We start from the raw sequence: 20,143 nt of genomic DNA on the forward strand, positions 1-20,143 counted from the left end.
GCATGGAAACTCCCAGCCCAGTGTCAACCACAGGATGAGTCTGGGAAGGATGCTTGCTGCTGCCCACTAGTGGTTGGGCCTCTGGTAACCTCACTGCTACCTGCACTAGCTGCTGCATGCCCTCAGCTTCCCCTGTTGTTACTGGACACTGGGTGTTGTAGTCCCTGAAGCTGGACTGAATTCCTATTTGCAGTAATTGCTCCTGCCTCCGAGACCTGAGTGAGACCATTTGGTTGAACAAGCCAGGGGAGCACACCTGTACTCTTTTCCTTGGAGAATGGGAAAAGCTGGTGGTATCTACTCTTTTCTGCTTCTGTAGTGGGGGTCAGGCCCTGCTTTCAGCCATGACTCACAGTATAAGAAATTCCCCAGGGCTTCCCTGGTGGCATAGTGGTTAAGAATCCGCCTGCCAATGCAGGGGACACGGGTTCGAGCCCTGGTCCGGGAAGATCCCACATGCCGCGGAGCAACTAAGCCCGTGTGCCACAACTACTGAAGCCCACGCGCCTAGAGCCTGTGCTCCACAACAAGAGAAGCCACCGCAATGAGAAGCCCGCGCACCACAACGAAGAGTAGCCCCCACTCGCCACAACTAGAGAAAGCCCACGCAGCAACGAAGACCGAACACAGGCAAAAATAAATAAATAAATAAATAAAATAAAATAAAGAAATTCCTCAGACCTAAGAAGGAGGTTCAGATGCTGGACAGCTAAAAAAAAAAGAAAAAAGAAAAGATAAACGTCCACTATGAACGATATGAGTTTATGCGTATAAAAAAGACTCGTTTAGGCATGTAGCTCACCTTACATGAGCCAATGCACGGAGGTAAAATTCCCACATAGCTTAACCTTGGGCTCACCACTCCTCTCCCCAACCTCAAATGGAAGAAGTGGCTCTCCTGTGTTATGTGGCATGCTCATGTGGCCCCTTCCAGAACATCCCCCTGTTCCAATTCTCATTTGCTTTATTTCATCTCCCATTTCACTGCAAATTTTTCTTGTGTCAGGAAGTTTTTTCTGGATTTAGTTTGTGAGGGTCAATGAGCTCCAAATGTATCCCATTCATCTTCCTGATGGGATTTATAGGGTAACTTCTCCAATATTAAAAAATAAACGTAAATCTTAATGTTGTGGCTAAGAAGAATGAGAAATGTCAAAGTGTGCGCACATTGGTTCCCCTTTTAGGATCACTCTCCCTCTCCACACTGGAAGCTGGTTTTCATTAAAATGTGACATTTATCTTCCCAAAGTGAATTTGTCTTGCTACAATAATAGGAAAATGTCACAATTTGCTGCAAAAAAAAAAAAAAAATACAGGAAAAGATAAATAGTTTTTAATGGAAACCTTAATTTTAAAATAATGCTTTTCTTAAATACCCAATACTCTAAGAGAGGGAAAAAATGTCATGAGAATTCAAATAAAGTAAATTCTAATGTCCTCTGAGGAGAATACACTGAACAAAGATGCGTGTTGTCAAAACACTGCAAAGCACTGCAAAGCACTGCAATAGAGCCTTTCATTGGAACATACGTTCCCCTATTACCAGTCATGAAATGCAGGAATTGTAGACGATTAGGAATGGAGACGGTAGGTTTAGACTTTGTTGGGTGAGATGGGGAAAGGGTGCCTGGGACAAGCAGCCACTGGCTGGAACTTCCCCACTTTTAATCAGATGTAGACGCAGCCATCAGTAAGAGGGCTCAGCTGCTGGAGTGGGTGTGACTTCTCCAGACCGGACAGACTGCCCCAGGGCTGGCATTACAGACCACAGTTAACTTAAAAACTAACTATGCATAACTTAAACATTAACTTCACAGATGTAGCTAACAGGAGAAGCATTGGGCTGGAGGTCCCAGACCCAATTTTAATTCTGGCTCTGACCCTCTTTCCTCATCTGAAGAATGAAAGGATTGGTATAAATGTTCACAAAGATTTTCCCTCTTTTCAGATTGCGGGGTCCTAAAGATGAAAAGAATTTCTCTCTACAACATGCTCTGCTGGGAGAAGAAGGGCAAGATTAGGAAAGGACTTTAATGAGAAATGGAGGAAATGAAAACCTTAAAAAGTCAGAAGTAGCTAGAGAAAGAGGGAAATACGGAGAGGTCTTTGGTGGGTAGATAATACGAGGACTCCTCGTCAAAATACACTGCTGTCGCTTCTCCCTTTCCCTGGGGCTGAGGAATGGAGGGGACACTTTGACACAATCATTCGCTGAGGGTTCTCAGAAGCTTTAATATCTGTTTCCGAATGAGATAATCTTAGTAACTCACTACTAGGTGAAATGATATTCTGATTATCAGTGGGGACAAGATAAAATCAAGTCTCATATCACAGTTTCTCTTCCATTGATCCTTAAGACCCTCTTTTTGAATGAAAGACCAGTAATCTCTATACTTAGACCTTGAAACATGATTCAGAACCAAGGTAGAGATAAGAATCAGGAACCAAACCCCAGCCACGGCCATGCAAGCGTCTAAGTGAAGGTGCCTGGTTTTTGTTTTTATATACATTAGTTTTCAATATGTTCAATATACTGAGAAAAGAAAAAGAGGAGGCTGGCTCTTTAAAAAAGAATTCGTTTTTAGTCTTCTGGTAGTTGAGAGTTACACAGATTGATAGATTTACTTACTTTATTTTTAATTTTTGCCACTTGACTTATAATATGCCTTGGTATGGTCCTCTTTGGGTTCATCTTGTTTGGGACTCTCTGTGCTTCCTGGACCTAGATGTCTGTTTGCTTTCCCGGGTTAGCGAAGTGTTCAGCTATTATTTCTTTAAATAATTTCTCTGCCTCTTTCTCTCTCTTCTCTGTCTGGGACCCCCTATAATGAGAATGTCAGTACATCTGATGTTTTCCCAGAGGGCTCTTAAACTATCCTCATTTCTTTTAATTCTTTTTTCTGTTCATCCTGGGTGATTTCCACTACTGTCTTCCAGTTTGCTATCTGTTCCTCTGTATCATCTAATCCATTGTGGATTCCTTCTAGTATAGTTTTCATTTCAGTTATTGTATTCTTCAATTCTGTATGGTTCTTCTCTACATTTTCTTTGTTAAAATTCTCACTGTGTTCATCCACTCTTCTCCTGAGTTTGTTGAGCACCTTTCTCATCACTACCTTGAACTGTTTCTTGAGTAGATTGCTTTGCTTTTCTCCACTTCATTTAGTTTTTGTTCTGAGGTGTTGTTTGGTGCCTGCATTTGGAACATATTCCTTTGTCTTCTCATTTTGCCTAATTTCCTGTGTTTATTTCTATGTAGTAGGTATGTCGGTTACATTTCCTGCTCTTGGAGAGGTGGCCTTATGTAGGAGATGCCCTATGGGGCCCAGCAGCACACTGCCCTCTGGTCACCAGAGCTGTATGCTCTCGGGGGCCCCCTCTGGGGGCTGCGTGGGCTCTTCTGTTGTGGTGGGCTGACTACTGTAGGCACACTGGCAGGCAGGGCTGGCCCCCAGCCTGGTTGGCTGCCAGGCCCTGCCTTGCGCAATGGCTGCCCACCTGCTGGCGTGGGCCTGGGTCCCAGCATGGCGGGCTGGGGTGTCCGGGACTGGTGCTGGCCCACTGATGGGCAGTTAAGCCCCTGCTTCTAGTAGGTTAGAGGGAAGACTCCAAAGTGGCACCTGTCAGCACCAGTTTCTTGCAGTAGAATGAGCTGTCAGAAATGGTGGCTGCCAGCTTCTGTGTCTCCAGGGCGAGTCCCAGTTGCCTCCTGCCTCTTTGGGAGGCTCTCCAAGATCAGCAAGTGGGTCTAACCCAGGCTCCCTTCAAACTACTGTCTCTGCACTGGGACCCAACAAATTTATAATTGTGAACCATTGGAAACAAACATCAATCGTGAAGGGATAAGTTAAAAAATTAGGAACTCTGATGATGGAGATCAGTGTCGCTCAACCCTTTTACCTGTTTCCACATCATTCCCCTTACACATCCTACTCTTATCTGGAAGGGAACGGAGGACATAATGAGAACCACGGATGCAGACCTGTGCATTTATTGGCATGGAAAAATGTCCCAGCATTGCTGACTGGAAAAGCCAGGATCTTTGACCTGATGTAGAATTACACCTACATATACAAATCCATAGGTAACTCTAAGCACATTCACCAAAATGCAAATGGTGGCTGTCTTTAGAGAGAGGGGTTTCAAGTGATTTCTAATATAATATTTGTGCTTTTCTGCTCTGTTTGAATTCTTATAATGAGCATATATCACATTTATACTCAGAAGAAAAAGCAGGAAAGCATTTTAAAAAAGAATAATAAACATAAGCAGTAGTAATCGGCCATAGGTTTAAAAAGCTGGAAAATAATTTTTTCTCAGAATATAGCAACTCAACAGAATATTAACAGTTTTTTAAATGCAGCACAGTTTGGTGGTCTTGTGTTTCATTCGTTTTTCTACCATTTGAAGGGTGTATATAAATACGTGCTCTAAGGAGAATCCACCAAAGTATTCAGATAAAAAGTGAGATCTAAAGATGTGATGTGAGTCAAACATCTGAAACTTTAGTCAGAAATAATACCAAATGGTTAACTGTTTTCTATCATTTACAAAAAGTATGTAAATGATGAAGTTTTCATTTGTCATGCAGACATTGTTAGAATTATTGAGACGTAGCCTAGAGAGAAAGGGAGGAGGCGTTTGGTTTTATATCTGCTTTTTAGAAGACATTTGTATGAAAGAGAAATAACAGTGTCAGTAACGTCTCAAATACAGAGGACATCTAAGGGTACAGGACACATCAGATGTATGTCTCAGACATAGCGACAAATTTCAAAGAGTACTCCATTGTTAGAAGGTTATGCGATGTTGAAATACTAGCTTGGTACTCAAGAGGTAAGGTTTTTAAATGGTTATCTTTCATTAGATTTATTCAGAAATTTAGTATGTGAGAGTTTAGTGTTAATAAAGAGTTACAAAGCTCAGCAGACAATTGGAATAAAAGATTTTGAATTGAGCAGAAATGCCTCTCCTCCCTGCAGACTTATGATTATGTGCAGTGAATGAGTGTTGGCATTAGAAAGCTAAACCACATAACACATACAGAATATTAGTATTCAGTAAACAATCACGATTGCAGTCATCAAGTGTCGAAAGTCTGCCACGTGTGTTCCCAGCCTCCTTTAAAAGTAGTGCAGCTGTTACCTTAATGGATGAGAATCCAGGGTAATATCAAGGAATAAAAAATTGTTCAGTTTGATTAGTTCTAGGGGGGTGTCATCTTCAAAATGTGCCTAATTCGATAACACCAGGGCATTTCTGAGAGACGAAAGAAAATAAGGATAATGTGATGTAAATAGATACATTATTATTTTCATCTCTTTTGACATAAACCATTCTAGAAGCAAAATGACAGCAAAGAGGTGAGAAATAGGGAAGCAGCCTCTTCCATCTGTAGAAAATTGCGTGGTGGGCTGAGAGCCATGGGTCAGAGGATCAAGAGTGGACCCCAAGCAGACTGGCTTCCCCCTAATAATTGCAATAGTAGATCACATTCATGGAATGTTTAATATGTTCCAGACCTTTCGCTAGCTGCCTCACATGGATTAGATCATTTAACCTTCACCACCACCCTGCAGGGAAAGAACTGTTATCACTGTCATTTTACAGATATGAAAATTGAAGCTTGGAAAAGCTAGGTAATTTCTCAAGGTCACACAGTAAGGAGCGGAGCTGGTATTTGGACTCAGATATGCCGATGGGTCCCTCAACCAGTACATTTCATTGCTTCCCCGTGCCTGCTGGGTAAGGAGGGCCTTCGTGTATGTAACCTGCCAGAGCCCTCATCCTCAATATCCCAAACCAGTTTCTTTTTGGGAAATTGGGAATCTTTTTTATCTTATGCCTTGGAAATACTTTCTGTCAAGCCAAGTTCAGGCCGTTTTTATCCTGTTGTCCTTGAAATGCTCTCTCTCCACCTGCCTTTCCCCCAAACCCCCTGAAAGCTCTTGAAGTTGATCTACAGAAGAGTTAAATACATACCTAATTAGAAAGCAAGAGGGAAAGGATGGGCCTGGAAGTGCTCAGAACTAAAATTTGGGTGTTGAACCCTCTGGCAGTATTCTTCCTTACTCTGTCTAGTGACTTGAATATGGCCAGCTGACATGAAATGTTCCTGGAGATTTGAATCACTATTGGAGTTCAACTTCTTCTTGGTTTAAATTCCTTTTAAAAATGAGACCAGGCTTACTCAGGGTAGGAAATGAGTGGTAATCCATTTCACAATTAAGGCAGTCTTCTTTTTTTTATTTTTATTTTTATTGGAGTATATAGTTGATTTAAAACGTTGTGTTAGTTTCTGCCGCACAGCAAAGTGAATCAGTTATACGTATACATATATCCACTCTTTCTTAAATTCTTTTCCCATATAGTTCACCACAGAGTACTGAGAAGAGTTCCCTGTGCTATACAGTAAGTCCTTATTAGTTATCTGTTTCATAAAGGCAGCCCTTGTTACTTCCATTAACCCAGAGAAAGGTTGCTGGGAATGTGTGCCTCCAATTTTCTTGCTCCCATTTCCTTCTTAGAGGGAAAATAAGGTGATTTCATCTAGACATTTTTACTCTCAACTCTATTTTTTAATAAAGAATTTAAATTATTTACTTTCATCCTTTGAAAGAAGAAATCTCCTTGAAACAGTGTTGACTACTTTGATCCCTTGGGTTATGTATCTAGACCAGGACATTATACTATTCATTAATGGTAACAATAATAACCATTGGAAATACTAGAATTCATTTGTAGAGAAAATTGCAGGTATCCTCAAGACATCTTCAAAGTGTTGACAAGCCTCAATCAATTAATAATCAAAATCCATGCTAGATCACTGAGATTTTAGATAAGAAATCATTCTTAAAAATTTTGCTACTAAACATGGTGTAATCATTTTCAAAGATAACAGAAATTTAATAATATATTGAGTAATGGAACTCAAAACTTTCATGCATGACTACTAGATTAGACCTAGCATCTGTTGAGAAATCTATCGTTGAAATGGGTAAGCACAATTGTGATTTGTTACTAAAATGGGAAAAAAAATGACAAAAACATCTCTGCCCAATTGAAGAGGTCATCCTTCCTTTATCTTATTCAGCTTCTATAATGAAACTTGTATTACTACTTTAGTTTTTTTTGTTGTTTGTTTGTTTTTTTATCTCTTAGCAGCAGAAAAATTTTCTTCCTTTTAAGGACAATTAAGCCACATCCAAGGCCTTAGCTTACAGATACAAACCAAAGTAGCCATTAAAGCATTAGATATTGAGGTATAAGACATACAATGAGGGTAAGTGCTTATCTGCAGAACCGAAGGAGAACAGCTGTGCTCTACAAGTACTGAAGCATCTGAGACCACATAGGTAGGGATATACTTTCACGATGAAGGGAAGGGGAGAGAAAGCGACGTGCCGCACCACGAGGCATTAGGCTGCCTTGCAGAGGGCCACGGCGGAGAAGCAGACCTCCCCTTGCTCGCGCTCAGTGACTTCTCTGCAGACCTTGGCGGTGTCCTGCAGCAGTGAGTCCTCTGAACTGGTGCCACAGTTCACCGGAAAAGGCATCCGTCCATCAAGTTCATAGACTTGAACAACGTGGCCATCCACGTTGTTAAACAGAGTAAAATGAAAGTTCACTTTGTCATCTACCCGGCATTGGCCTTCCCGTGCCACGGCATCATGGGCTCCCTGGAGGGCCTCATTCTTTTCAAAGCATTTTGCTCTGTCTTCAGGGTACAACTTCTCTGTTTCAGAAAGAAACTGTTTGGGAACTGACCCATCCTCGAACTCCAGTTTGTCCTGATTGTTGGCCACTGCGTGAATGAGAGTCCGATGGTTCCACCGGAGTTGCCAATGGTCTGCTTCATGAAGTACACCTTAGGACTTACTTCTTGTCCCTTCAGCACTTCAATCTGTTTTTTCCTGAAGTTCTCATGCTGGGCCATGAGAGGAAAGAGGCGCAGCAGCGCGCAGGCAGGCGCGGGCACCGAGCCCAGAGACTTCTCCTCCAGGCCCAGCACGTCCTCCAAGCGCCACTGGCCGGCGACCCCCAGCCGGGCCAGCACCTTGTTCAGCATCTCCGGGTTAATCTCCATCGGTTTGAGCTGCATCTTTGCGAACTACGGAAGGAAGCGCAACCCAGAGAAGAGGAAAAACAGCCACTACTTTAGTTTTTGTATCTTGTCCAGATTCTTACTCAAAATATTAGTCAAGTCATGTACTATCGGTGCTTCTCACTATTTAATTAGGTTCAAAATCTTACCATTTCATCAAGCACAGATGGATTCGAAGACTGAGAACCACCAATATGTCTGTATGAAAGACTCTTGGGAGATAATGAGCAGGAGGAGATTTTTTATTAGGAAGAAGGAAGAACTGAATTAGTGAGCTGGATCTATATCTCTATTGCTAAGTTTCAAAGCTGCTTGCTTCTTTATGCTTATATTAGAAGTAACTCAATTAAGCAACAGATTTTTATTGAGCATGAAATATTCTGGGCAAGGTGATACATGAGGGATTGTCCCATACACAGAGGAAGGTAACACATACTCTAATTTAAGGATTAAGATCAGGAGATTAGAAATATGTACATAAAAGTATTATTAAAAAGTATAAGGTAAGTGTGAAATGTCAGTGTGAGCAATAAGTGCTGAAGGAATTCAGAGTTTGCTTCAGGTTAGAGTAATCTGGGGAGGCTTCATGGAGGAGGTGGGATCCGATCTGCACTTGAAAGGATGCCTTGATGGACAATATTGTTGCCTAACCACCATCCATTCACCCTTCTTTGCGTATTTTTCAGAAACCCTCTCCCATGCAGGACACATACCTCAGGGAAAGCAAACTCTTTCTTAAACTCCAAGGGAGAATCCTGATTAGTCTAATGTGAAGTCATCATGGTAATCCTATCCACTCTTTCTTCCCCTCCCCCCATGATTTGTTCAGGGAGCCAAACTTAATGCCAATCAGTGACTGGCATTTCCCCTAGCAATGGTCTAGGGACATGACCTAAATGGGTCCAATCAGTCTAAAAGGAAAGACCTTTGTTTCATAATTGGGAATAAGATTTTTATTCTCTCCTACTGTGCAGGAAAAGGATGTTGGTTGCCCTGATGGCCTCTGGCAGTCTTTTTGAGATCATGAGGGCCCCTGGCACGTGGAGGAAGGCTGAGGCTGGAGAATAGGGGAGATTCAGAGCTGAAGCCCTATTTGTACTGTGCCTGGAGCTTGATCTGCCTCTAGATCTCCTATTATATGAGACAGTACATTTCTTCAATGTCTAAGCCAGATAGAGTCAGGTTTTCTGTAACCCCCAGCCAAAGTCATGCAAACTGCTATCAAATAGTAGAGTTGATTCCTTTCCTAGCATATATTTAACTTTTTCCCTAACAAAGGAAATAAATTAAATGCTATGTGGTTTTTTTTTTTTTTTTTTTAGGGGGAAAGGGTAGGAATCCCTCTACCATTTTTCCTTGTGGTTTAAATGGGAGAGACAATCTATCAGCTCCAAGTACGTTTGGATGCCATGATTGATTCAGACAGACATGGGCATAGGAGACAAGAGAAAGTTGCTGAGGCTTCTGAAAAGAAGCTCCTTTCCCCTGGGAACTACCAGATATATCTTTCTCTACTCCCCTGTGTGGTCGGGGAGCAGAGATGGGTTGTGTTAGTTTCCTAGGGTGACTGTAACAAATCACCACAAACTAGGCGGCTTAAAACAGAAATTTATTCTCTTCCAGTTCTGGGGGCTAGACATCCACAGTGAAAGTGCTGACAGAGCAGCACTCCTTCTGAAGGCTCTAGAGAAGAATCCCTCCCCTGCACGTTTCTAGCTTCCGGTGGTTGCAGGCAATCCTTGGCGTTCCTTGGCTTGTGGCTGCACCACTCAAGTCTCTGCCATCATCTTCACATAGAGACACACAGGGAGAGAGCTGTATCCAAATTTCTTTAGTCTTATGAGGATACCAATCATTGGATTAGGACCCATTCTGAACCCAGTTTGACTTCATCTTAACTTGATTAAGATGAATCAAGGGACCCTATTTCCAAATAAGGCCACATTCACAGGTTCCCAGTGGACATGAGTTTTAAGGAAACATTATCCAAGCCAGTACAAGGCCTCTTGCAGCCAGTTTTGCCATCCTGAAGGAAGCCAGCCTGAGAATGAAGTTAACACATGGAGCCATACAGAGTCAAGGTGATCTCAAAGTAAATGACATCATTAACCTCTGGATAAAACTGCCTAAAGTTTATTTTACTTTGGATAATTCAATTTATTTAAGCCAGGAAATTTCTCTTTTTATTTAAGTCACTTTGTGTTGAATTTTCTTTTGAGAGTTTCAAAAAGACTTCTGAGAACTTGATACGAATTTTGTTGAGACGGGAAAGGTTCATGCTATATAACAGGGAATGGCAGGAGGAAAAAATCATGAGGATAAAATGAAAGGAGTGTTGGAGTGAAGGTTTGGCTGGAGGAGAATATTTATTGGAGGAGCAGAGGGGCATAAAGTTGTACCGATTGGTTAGTGTAAGTTTTTAGAGGTCTGGAAATGTCAAACTAAATAATTTGAACTTTCTTCTGCAGGCAGATGGTGTATAAGATGGTTTCTGAACATGGAAGTTGAATCAATTAACATGATGTTTTAGGTTAATTAACAGTGAAGTGCAAATTATATCGGAAGGGGACAGAAATCAGATCAGAATTGACTGCCTTGATGTTTCCCAATGCAATCAAGAGGAGAGACCTAGCTTCTCATTTCTGGACTGGGATTCATTCCATCCTACTTACCTAACCTGGCCTTCTTCCTGTTCCTAGAACAGACCAGACTCATTCTACTTGAAGGCTTTTGCATTGGGTGTTTGCTCTGTCCCAAACGCTTTTTATTCCTGATCTTTGCATGGCTGGCTCCTTATCATTCAATCCTCAGCTCAACTGTTGCCTCTTCAAGAAGACTTCCCTGACCAGTCAATCTAGAATAGCCTCTTGTCCCTCTGTCACACTGGCTTATTTTGATTCTCAGTAAACTAAGTACCATCTGCTAGATTTCTCATTTATTTATTTACTTTTGTAGCCCCTCCCTTCCCTGCCCCAACTGCAAAATAAGCTTCATACGAGCAAGGAGCTTGTCGGGTTTTCATGGCCATTTCTCCAGTACCCTATAGGAGCTCAAATAAATATATGTGGTATAAATGATTAATAAATTTGGCTTTGAAGTTTTAAAATTGCTGAAACATTGACTCAATAGTTTAAATAACTTTCAGATGAGCAAAATTAAATAATTTGGCTAATCGGGAGAGAAACTATTTCCAAAGTTAATTTTGCTCAAAAGGCAGGCAGGAGTGGAAGAACTAAAATGCATATTTTTCTCAATGTTCCGAAAAGACAAGAGTAATTTTCAAAACAACACTCTGGTCTCCTAAGGCTGTTTCCACCAGAAATGCCCTGGGCATAAAGAAAAGCTCTAGGGAACTTTGAGGGAATATATTTAAGCTTTTCTCTTTCCATTTTCCCTAGTGGCAGTTTCATTTCAAGGCCAGCGGTCTATAACTAGCTCTAGTTTTCTAGAGCAATTTACGTCTCTCAAATGATTCAGAATCAGACTCTTTTGTCGTTACTAGAACTGAGCCCCTGATTTGTTGTCTAGCAGTGGATACCTCTGTGTTCCTTGCCCCCACCAAAGTGCCTCTGACCTCAGCGTGAAGCTCTCCCACTATTAATTAATTTTCTTGAAATATGCCACAGTGCATTTACCAGCTCATTATGAGAAATCTTTGTTGCATACAATGAAGACCGAACAAGCCTCAACAAAGTAATGAAGGAGCACATTCTGTGATGCAGAGAACTTTCTAAGCCAGCCTTTCTCCATGACTCTCCTGGGGTGCTATTATTTATAATATACTCCTGTGACTTTTTCTGAGATTATAATGAATGAGCTTGTGTACATTACTGATCTGCTTCTTTGACTGAATTCGCTGGTAAATTATTTGAAGTGGCCTATCCAGGCCATGTGAAAAAAGATCTGTGTTAGCTTGAAGGAACTGGCAAGGCTGGGTAGATTGGCCACTAAATTCAAATTACAAATATAGTAACAGCTCAAAAAGGATAAATCTTAATTTACTGTCAACCAAGGTTGGGAATGAAACTCTAAGTGCCTGATAAATATGTCTGACTTACTAAAATTTTTATAGTGAGTACTATATAAAATTACTGGGATATTGGCTGGAATTTGGAAATTTTTGTCACCCAGAAATTTTTGCTTTCCTCCCTCTTCTCCTTCTTCCATTCCCCTCCCCCTACCTTCTCCTTCTTAATAGTTTTATTACTTATTATGGCATTTAATCAGGAATGTCTTTTGAACACGTACCCTTTTAAAAAAAGGCCTCTTTTTAAAGTAAAAACCTCAAGGAAATTAATGGAGTATAGAATAGTAATTTTTATAACTATTTGTATAGTTTAAAATGTTTGACCAACACTATGTGTTTCTAAAGTAAGTAATTTTTTTTTTTTTACTCTTGGAGAAGATATAGTTCTCCCATAAATAATTTGTAAAAGTTGTAATGAACCATTTTTTTAATTAACTGACATGCATACTGGAAAAGTTAATGTACCATAAACTAAATATGCATAAGTTTATTAGAGGGTGTGCCTGAATTTAAAATTATCTTAATAAATGTGTGCATTTAACTGACTGGTTACATCGGGAAGCTATTTATTTCAGTGATGGTGACTCTCCTAAAACGTTTTTGGACTGTCTCTTTGGAGGAGAGAGTCCAAAATCAGTGTTAAAAAGTACAAGATCAACTCGTGTTATAATCTTTGGGATTATGAAACGAAACAAGAAGAGATTCTACAGCACTTTGATTGATTTTCTTGTGCGGTTCAGAGTATGGGAAGTCACATTTTGTAGTACAATAAATATTCCTGTTTCCTATTTGGTTACTGTCTAATTTGCTTCTACTCTTTAGAGGGTAATGTTTCAGATTCCTAGTACTCATTTGACTTCATTCCTCTTTTGGAGCCAAGGAACCCCTTCCACCACTGCAGGATACAGAAGAGGGCATTTGCAGGCATTCTGGGGTGCATTTTAAAGGCATCTCATCTCCCATCCCTGCAGAAACCACTGTACTGAAACAGCAAGTTAATGGAAGACTATAAAGTAAGAAAAAAACTGTTAACTCCACGTCCCTGAGATAAAAATCTGCCCTTTAACTATGCATCTCTGAGTTCTCTAACAATGAACACAGACAAATTTATAGGGGGCCAAGACAGTTCACTGGTGAAACAAAGAAATAGTGGGAAATTTATGGATTTCAGACACAAAAATAAAGACAGGACTGTACTTGAATGAGGATAGGGACACCACCTCATTAATCCTGGTTTCATCAGCATCCTTGATTCATTAATTCATTAAACATATATTCAGCATCTACTAGGTGTCAGGCACTGTTCTAAGGGCTCTAGTAGCAAACACACTTTTCCTTGTCCTCATGGAGCTGGCATCCTGGTGGCAAGGACAGATCTATCATCTGTCTATTCTATTCTATCTGGATATGTGTGTATGTGTACAAAAGGTTTAAGTAGTTATAAAAGTAATGAGGAAAAGTTCAGTGGAGTATGAAAAAGAAGGTGATGGGGACATTATTTTAGAGAAGGTTTGAGGAAGGCCTCTCTGGGCGGGGATTGAGGAGGTATTTGAGGTGAAACCTATTCACATCACAGAGAAAGAGAAAACCTAACAATGGATACTAGACAATGATATCCTTTGTAAAATTCTTTGGCCTCATCGCCCTTGGAATTTTTTCTCTCGGTACCTTTCTCCTGAGGCTCCCAAGCCCTGCTCAGCTCTCTTCCCCAAGCTCTCTCCTCCCTTCTCTAGTTTCCTCCAAGCACTGCTTATTTCTTGCGTAGAGAGTTTATCATTTTCACTGTTTCCTCACATTATTCTGACCCTTACCCACAGCCTCACACCAAGCTTGAGATATTCTTTTCCAAGATGGTTCTGTCTCTTAGTATAAATCTGGTGCCAGCTATCACAATTATTTTTTGCTTTATCACACTTTGGAAAATTCTCTCATTTATTTGTCATAGTAACAACACTATGGAATTATCTCCATTACAGTTGAAGGAAATGAGACTGGCTAGAAGTTTTAAGTAATTTACTAAGGACAAACATCAAATGACAGTGTTAACACTTGCATCTGGGTTTGTAATATGAATAATGTCATATACACATATATACATATATCACATATATACATACGGGCTCTGGAATTAAATATACCTGAGCTCAAATACATGGCTGGTCCTGGCACTACTTAGGTATGTGAACTTGGGCAAACTTCTTAACCTTTCTGAGCCTCAGTTTCTGCATCTGCAAAATGGGAGTAATAGCAGAACCGATCCCATGCTGCTGTTGAGAGGATTAAATAAGACAGTGCATGTGATATGTTGTACCCAGTAACCTTAATGATACAGCACCTTATACATGTAACATGGACAACCTTAGCTAGAAGCTCTGTGAAATAAAAGTGAAAAACCTTGTTCAGTATCAACAATAAATGTATCTTTAAGAGAGGCAAATCAAAATCAAATTCAGAAATGTTTACTTTGCAGATTGTGGGGCGAGGGTGGACTGGCCTCTCCTCAAGTCCTCCACTCCTCACTTGGAACGCAGCTTCATGATGCCACTTAGCCAGGACAACCCATCTTGTGACCTTCAGACACAAAGTGACACATGGGAATAAAAGTGTCATTGAAAAGCGAGTATGTTTTCATACTTAGGGATTGAGGTCACCAGGATACGGAGTAAACTACCGGCTGTTTTGTTAGCAAATCCTTACTTATTATTTATATTTTCATAGGCAAGCCTCAGTAATGCTGCAGTCTTCACGGTATTCATGTAGGGGTGGATGAGAAATTCGTATAAGGAAGTTGATCCTTCTTGCATGAAAAACTCTTCATAAATATCTGCATCATAGGATTATCACACATTTTACTTCTTGATATGATATCCTATACTAGAAATAACTATTTTAAAAGTCTTATTTCTTATGAAGTAAGAAATAACTTGGGAGATGATTTGATAGAAGAGAAGTGAGATCTGAAAGTTAAGGAATTATTTAACAAATTCAGATTTACCCAGAACAATTCGGTTTAAACCCAATTACCAAAAAGTTGCAGTTTTTAATGTTAATGGATAAAGAAGGTAGATAATCCCTAGATTATCTAACAAACCTAAAATGAACCATTGCTTAAAATGAAGATTTAGCAAAAATGTCTGATGAGTGTCCCTTTTTTGTTTTTCCTGTCCCCACTATGGAGAGGGTGCCAATGAACAGCAAAGAGAAGAAAAATGAAAGAGACTGGTGACTCCATCTTGACCACTGCTGGGTGGTCACATTGTTAATTTAGTAAATGGGAAAGCTTATGGTAAAAAGTGCTTTATAAATCAGCAGGATTTAGTTGTTACTGTTACTATTTGTATTGTAGTCCCTTGAGTGGTCCTCTATTTCTGAGAGCAGATTAAAAATAAGCAGCCCTAAACTCTAGTGGGTATAAATTCGGAGAAAACTCAGCAGGGATTTTTTTTTTTTTTTTTTAATATGAGGGTTGTTTAAAAAATGAGTTAATGGCAGCCACAGAAACATACTCTTTGACAATCTGCAAAGTCTGAGTCGTTCTGGGATGGCTTCGCTGCAGGCCTCGCTGAGGGAAGGAAGCCAGCTTTCAGGGTGTGATGACCTTGACATGTATAAAATCACCCAGCTCACTCAGAATCAAGACATATGCCTAGCATGCTAAACTAGCAAAGGGAAATGAAGCATCGTTTCATCTGTCCTCCTACAGAAAAAAAAAGAATTTATTTTGAAAGAGTTTTTAAAACTGTCCATCACCGGACTAAGGACGATGCCCAGGAGACCCTCTGAGTCGGTCAGCTGTACCCTGTGACCAGGTGAGACGATGAAAACCTGCAGATATGGGAAAGCCCTGGCTCCTTCCACACACAGAAGCAGACCTACTGTGCCCATGGACGCGTACGCTACTGTAAAACCATATCAGGCGCCATCCCTCAGGACTGCGCATCTTCTTCCAAAACTTGTATCGTTTCATTAAGTCAATCCTCTTCCAAAACTTGTATTGTTTCATTAAGTCAAAAAATACTCATTTAGCAATGACCATATGCAAGACTGAGTTAGGTACTGTTGGAAATGCAAAGGAAGGGGTTATGAAACCCTTTTTCAAGAGCTTAGAGTCTGGTCCAGGGTTTCTCACCCTCACACTGTTGAGGTTTCTTTGCAGTGGGGGCTGTTCTGTGCTTTGCAGGATTTTTAGCAGCATCTCTAGCCCCCACCCACTATAGATGCCAGTACTACCCTCCTCCCTCCCTCCGTTCTAATTGTGACCAGCAAAATCATCTCCTGGTATTTCTCCATTGCCTGGGCAATGTCACCTGGGGTCAAAATCGCCTCTGTTTGAGAAGCACTAGTCTAGTACAAATGATAAAACATGTACATAAATAACACTAAGATAGTCAATGATGGACAAGAAATACAGATAAGTGCTATGGACGATTACAGCAAGTAAAGATTTCTTTTGGTTGCAGGCTTCCTGGAGAAGAAAGCATTTACAAGAAAGTCTTGAAGAATTCCTAGAATTTAGAAATAGAATGAAGAGAAGGGCAGCCCATGCTGAGGGAACAGGAGATACCAAGGAATGGAGGCATGGACGGCATAGTTAGCCTGTAGGAAATCATGTCAGATGGGGTATCGGGGCAGTTCCTGGAAGGTCACTTACCTCTGATTAACGAGGGTTTATTCTGTGCTTCGGTTCTGATGGGGACATTCCCCTAGGGATAAACTGTGGGTCAGAGGTATTGGAGTTGGGAGGATATTGAGAGCTGGACTGTAGTGTTGGCCTGGGTAGTGGGTTATTAAGAGTCTAGGAGACAGTGAGTGGCAGGGTTAGGAGAATACAGACCTGCCAAAAATTTAAAAGGTAAACTTAAAGTTTAGGATTAAAAAGAAAGAGGAATCAAATATGACCCAGCTGTTTGGAGCTTGGTGGTATTATTAATAGAAATGGAAAGTGTTAGAGAAAAGCAGAGGTAGGATTACTCTGTAATGGCCTGTATGGGAAAAGAATCTAAAAGAGTGGATATATGTATAAGTGATTCACTTTGCTGTACACCTCAAACTAACAACACTGTAAATCAACTATATGCCAATAAAAATTAAAAAAATTTTTTAAATAAAAAAAAAAAAGATTAGAGGAAGATAAATTAATTTGGGCCACACTCCATTTGAGATGCTCGTGGGCTACTCTAGTGAACAGATTCAAGAGAGAGGTAGAGATCCACTTCCGGGTTTGGGAGGGAGATCAGAGCAGGAGAATTTGGGGATCAGATCCTCTTACAGCTTTTTTCTCCTGTCTCCTGCTGCTTCTTACTTTCCTTTTTCACCTCCTCTTTCCACCTCTGAATCTGTGGTTGACACCTGTTACTTCTCTCTATATATTAGTTCTTTGAACGATAACGGTAGTAGTAATAACAATAACAGCTGTCATTGATTAAGTGACTATTCTGTTTCAGGCAAGGAACAGTTGCCTCCTGCTGGTCTTTTCCTCTCCCCCAGCAACATGCCCCATCAGCTGATCCAGCCCACCAACCTCCCTTATTCCTGAGAAAATGCCTTGTTTGTGTTGTCTCTCTCATTTAATCTTAATAATCCATGCAAGGGCAAAATTATCATTCCCATTTTCAGATAAGAAAATAGAGGCCCAAAGATATTACATTGGTTTCTCTGACCCCCAGCTGGTAAGTGACATAGGCCATGTTCACACACTGATCACACACTGAGATGACTCTCTTTCCACTGCAACAAGCGTAAACAAATGACCACCCAGAGGCCAAATCCAGCCCCTACTCGTTTTTCTATCCCCTGTGAGCTAAGAATGGTTTTTACATTTCTAAATGGTTGAGAAGAAAATCAAAGAAGAAGAATATTCTATGATGTGGGAAAATTATGTGAAGTTCACATTTCAGTGTCCATTGATAACATTTTCCCGTGACCCAGTCATGCCCATTTGTCTGTGTTGTTGATGGCTGCTTTTGCCCTAGTGTGGCGGGCATGTGTCTAGATGTGACAGAGACATATGGCCCACAAAGCCAAAAATATTTACTATTTGGTCCTTTACAGAAAAGGTTTTCCATCCCCTGCGCTGCGATATACTGTTCAGAACACTTCATCTAATCTATGGATTCAACTCTCACCTCTGCGCGCGAACTCTCACGTTGGGGGGAAAAAGAAGGAGGTGGTAAGGCAGCCCTCACTCCTCCAACTTATATAGTCCTGCTATATAACTATCTAGTCCTGCTAATGGTCCTGCCAATAAAGTCCCAACAACCCTACGCAGGTAGGAGACACAGTACCTGTGTCAAAAAAGTGACAGAATATGAAGCGTGAGAGTAAATGAAGTCAGCCACATTAATTGTGAAACACAATTCAGTGTGTCTGTATTTTTCCTGAGGTAGTGTAAAAAAAAAAATCAAATATTTTTAAGATGCAAAATAAAAACCTGTAAAATCTATGATTACTGAGAAGGGAAATCTTTCCATAAAGTTGGAGGGGGTAACAGATTCTTTGAGGGCTCCACACCTAGCACAGTACTTGTTACATTGTAGGTCCACAGTAGACAATCAATATTTGTTGAAGAATGAATGAGTGGATGGATGCAGGCAGGAGGGGCTAAACCAATACAAAAATCAGCATAAGAGAGGAGAACAGTTAGAAGGTGGATCTTCATTTTCTAAGGGCCGAGGGAGGCTGGGGGCTGGAGGTGAGCTGACGGGACATATGGGCAGGACAAGCAGGAGGCAGTGATGAGCTCAATATTCCAAGAAGGGCATTAATATTCCAGAGTTTCTGAAGCTTGCCTCCCAGATGCTGAGCCTGCCTCTGAATTCAGCTTCTAATTTTTCGTTTCTTTTTTTTTCCTGGTCTTCCTCCACACTGAAGACAATTTGTTCACAATTTTCTGCAAATGAGATGACAGAATGGGGTGCATATTCCCAAGGCACACACTTGAAAAACTGCCTCCCCTCAAGTTTCAGGTTTATTCTGAAGCCATTTTCGGGTCTGGCCCATCAGATTAGCTTCAGAGATGCACCACAAATGTGAGTTAATATTGTGGCGGTTTCATTATTGCCCTCAGCTGCCCATTTTAATAACTGTAATTTTCTAATACATTTATTTATTGTTTATTTTCCTAAAGAAAATTTTAATCTTTTGGGAGAATTCACTTAAAAAAAAAAAGGACGGAAATCAATTCATTTGTGAGGCATTGCCCTGCACTTAAACATGGGTTGCTCAGACAGCCCGTGTGAGGTACAACACACTGGAATCCATGTCACCTAGACATATTGACAAGGCTTTCTCAAATATATCTTCTACCCCCTTTCTAATCTATTATCTTTCTTTGCCTTTGCCCCTTCTCTTTTGGTTTCTTTTTCTTCTGTTTTGCTTTATCTCCTTAATGAAGTGACACTGTTATTCATATTTGCATCCCTCACATAGTAGTTGCTCAATAAACGCTTGAAATAGTGAATGTTTTGCTCTTCCTTTTTACTCTCTTTTGCTCTTCTCTTTCCTCATACTTCGCCCTTTCTGCTCAGAGGGAACAGTACACATCAAGTCACAACTATAGACCCCTCTAGAACTTTGCATAAGAACTTTGCCCCAGCACCCCTTAGTGTCATCGTTTTCATTACACCAACCTTCTCCCTGGTGTACCCAAATTTCCTAGTTTCTATTCCTAAACTGACACTTCCCAGTATATGTTCTATGGAGCACAGTCATGAGAAGTTAATTTGTCCAAAGCGACAAAAAATCCATGGCCACCTTATTTTGTTTAAATGTTTTACCAAGTATTTCTCAAAGTCTTTGAAATTTGATTTTTCAAAGCCTTTATGTGCCAGTAAGAATCTCCAACAGCAGGTAGAGAATGCAGTACTTTTCAAACGTTTGACCAGAGAATTTATCTCCCTCCTCTCTCAGCCCAGAACTTCTCACAGAGACACACTTGCAAAGTGCTCCCCAACCCATTTGGCAAACATTCAGGACAGGGTACACTTCACTTAGGATGCAGGCATCTGCTGGAC

General features: G+C 40.7%; 1 pseudogene; it reads right to left on the reverse strand.

Moving 5' to 3' along the window:
- Positions 1 to 7,418: 7,418 nt before the first annotated feature.
- Positions 7,419 to 8,119, reverse strand: LOC132372600 (ubiquitin carboxyl-terminal hydrolase isozyme L1-like; annotated as a pseudogene).
- Between the last annotated feature and the right edge of the window lie 12,024 nt (positions 8,120 to 20,143).

The sequence above is a fragment of the Balaenoptera ricei genome, chromosome 10 (genome assembly GCF_028023285.1).
Source record: "Balaenoptera ricei isolate mBalRic1 chromosome 10, mBalRic1.hap2, whole genome shotgun sequence".
NCBI lineage: Eukaryota > Metazoa > Chordata > Mammalia > Artiodactyla > Balaenopteridae > Balaenoptera > Balaenoptera ricei.